The sequence below is a fragment of the Lolium perenne genome, chromosome 5 (assembly GCF_019359855.2).
Source record: "Lolium perenne isolate Kyuss_39 chromosome 5, Kyuss_2.0, whole genome shotgun sequence".
NCBI lineage: Eukaryota > Viridiplantae > Streptophyta > Magnoliopsida > Poales > Poaceae > Lolium > Lolium perenne.
The window spans coordinates 235,005,754-235,008,609 of record NC_067248.2 but is presented as its reverse complement, the minus strand read 5'-3'; the positions used below and the strand labels follow the sequence as shown (position 1 = coordinate 235,008,609).

The following is a 2,856-nucleotide window of genomic DNA, read 5'->3' as shown; positions in this document are numbered from 1 at the left end:
TTCATAAACTCCAGCCGTGAAATAAGCACGTTCCAATTTATAATGGCAAATGTTAGCAAAAAACATTTGATGGTATTCGCATAGCTGCTTCATTTAAGTGTGGGAGCACATAAGTAGAACAAGTGTCCTCACCTATCAAAATATTTCATTTGAGATGTAAATGTTTAGTGGAGAACAAATAAATTGGCAACACAGCTTCTGGGTATCGAGGGCTGACAATTATTTGCAAGCCTAGCTCTAGTTCTATTCACTTGGCAAACATTGTGTTTCCAAATAAAATGAGTTATTTGTACAGAGTGAATTAGCAGCTAGAATTTTCGGGGGGATTTTATAATTTGCGACATTTTTCTTTGCACTTCTATCATTTGCCATTTTATGTGTCACTGACATGTGGTGATCATGTGGAAAATAATAGACACTTTCAAGAAAAGTGTGGCAAATCATAAAATACCCGAATTTTCGTGCATAAGTAATCTATATATCTAAGAAATGCCTTTAAGAAACCTTCTAGTAACCAAGTGACAAGTCTTTAACTGGTTGCTGAAAAATGCTTTCGGAAATTATTCTGCATTACCTTGCCATAAATAAACAGTGACGATGGTACAATGAAAGCTAAAAACTCGGCCCCTGAAATTGAAAATAGTAGTATAAGAAATGAAAAAACACATCAGATAATTAGTAGTACTAATATGAACACAACAGTGGCAGTTGAAAAGAACCTTTTGTAGTGAACACACAAAAAAACATTTTTTTGGACCAATGTTCATCGAATATCTCAATCTAAGTCATAGGTCAATGAGAGCAAGCACCTCCATGTAAACTAAGTGCACTAACATTTCACAAAAATACAAGTGGTAAGCAATATTCTGAACACGTAACCATATCTTACACGCTATATCAATACTGAAAAAGTGTATATCTTTCAAGGAGGCAGGGGGACTGGCAGGGGCCACGGGCCACGGCCCCCCTCATGATCTCACATTTGCACGTATATAGCTTGCTACTCCCTTGTATTTGAGACAAAATTAATGATTCGTGCCAGTATGGCTCCTCATAACATCATTTGGTCCCCTCTATCCTAAATTTCTGGCTCCGCCCCTGAGTGTAGAAACGTTTCACCAACTTGACGAATTTTTGCCAATGGGGGAATGAAAGAGGACTGTGGTTATAACTTATAACAACAAATACAACCTTCAGAAAATATACATTCAAGAGGATACTTGGGACTGTCCTAATATACTTTTAAAGCGTCTTTCCTTTGGTATATTTCCTCATAAAAGAAGACAATCATTCACACAATAAGCTTATAAGATAGCTGGATCATTGACAGTAAGCATTAAAAAAGAAATTGTAGAATTGTCCAAGAAACTTATGGAACCAGCAATACGTACAGCCAATTTATTTGCAAAATAGGAATAAGAATAAATTTGTTGCCTTTGGTGGAACAATCTCATAGCTGGCTTTCTGATAGGTGAAAAGGCAAAAGGAACTATCAGATCCATGGTGACTCGGTGTTGTCTAAGTCTGGTGTAATCTGTCTGCCAAAGAACATCTTTTTCAAATTTTCTAGCAGATACAAACCATGCAGGAGGTAAATTTTGTAACCATAAGAGAGGATATGTATAGAGAACGTCAGAGCACATAGATAAAAAAAATGGTGAGCAGCCAGGGCTAGGGACGCAGCTGGCGAGTCACAGCAACAACTGCGTCCTCCTCATCCTCCTCTGCATCCAAGCCGATGGCAATGGTGCCTGCTGCTCCTCCTCCTAAGAAGGCCACGAAGCGGACGGGATTCTTCATTGAAGCCAAGTTCGTCTCGCCAGATTCCCCACCGACGAGTTACATGGTGCTGTTTTAGCAAATATACAGTATCGTTCAAATAATTTTGCCCCTGTTAGTTTAGGACTTTATTATATGTATGCCAATAAATCAATAATCCATGAATATTATTTAGATGCTTGTAACCAGATAGAATATTTGCAACCTGGATCTACAGATCAAACCCCAATCCCCACATACATGGCAGATCCGCACCAACCGCATCAGACCGGCAAAAGCAATGGATGGCAGAGAAAACATAGGGGGAAAAGAGAATCGAACTTCAAAATCGAATACATTGAAGATTTGTGGTACATAACTCCTTACCGAAATGGAGAGATGGAAGTCATGGCTGCACTGCAGCCTCACCGTCATCTTGCCCCACCAGGAGTGTCTCGCCATAGTGAGCGGGGGACAATCTGCTCACAACCTCATGGATGCCTCGAGCAGTGGAGCTCCTCTCAGACCCAAACTTCTCGGCTTCATCACCACCGCCTGAGGCCAAAAGATGGTTAGGGGAAGAACCATATGTACACATAGTCGCATGAAGTATGCCAGCGATACAGTAACGTACGTCCATTAATTGCCGGCGAGAGAAGCGCATCAGTGCTTGCTTCAATGCTGGTTTCAATCGCTCGTGCCGCCGCGACTCTTCGCCTCTTCCTGCCGCATCAGTTGGGGAGGAGAGGACTCCACCGGCGTGCGAGGAGACCGATCGATCAGCGAGGCCTTGCATCGCGTCGGCCGCATCCCCAGCTTTGCATCGGCCGTGAGCAGGCCAGAAGACTTTTCCCTCTCCCCAGCAAATCATAGTGGATCAGATTGTGAGCCTGTACCTGGCCCATTTTTGGCCCGAGCAACCAGAACATGCCCAGGTCAATCTGAGGAGTAGCGGCCCAAATAATGTTGGGCTGGGCTTGATATGCGAGTTACGGTGGAAACTGGTTTCTCCGACGTTAAGACTGGATGGGGAAAGATCTGAGCCGTCTAAGTGAGTGATCGGATGGTTAGGAACGCAAATTGGCTGTGGTAGCTCCT

At 42.6% G+C, this 2,856-nt stretch overlaps 1 long non-coding RNA gene across 1 annotated transcript; it reads right to left on the bottom strand.

Annotated features, from left to right (window-relative positions):
- Positions 1-1,262: 1,262 nt before the first annotated feature.
- Positions 1,263-2,550, bottom strand: LOC127298288 (uncharacterized). Its single transcript, XR_007849697.2, has 3 exons — positions 2,393-2,550; positions 2,146-2,313; positions 1,263-1,849 (listed from the first exon to the last, which is right to left on the bottom strand). It is a non-coding gene; the product is annotated as an uncharacterized lncRNA (long non-coding RNA).
- Positions 2,551-2,856: the final 306 nt, after the last annotated feature.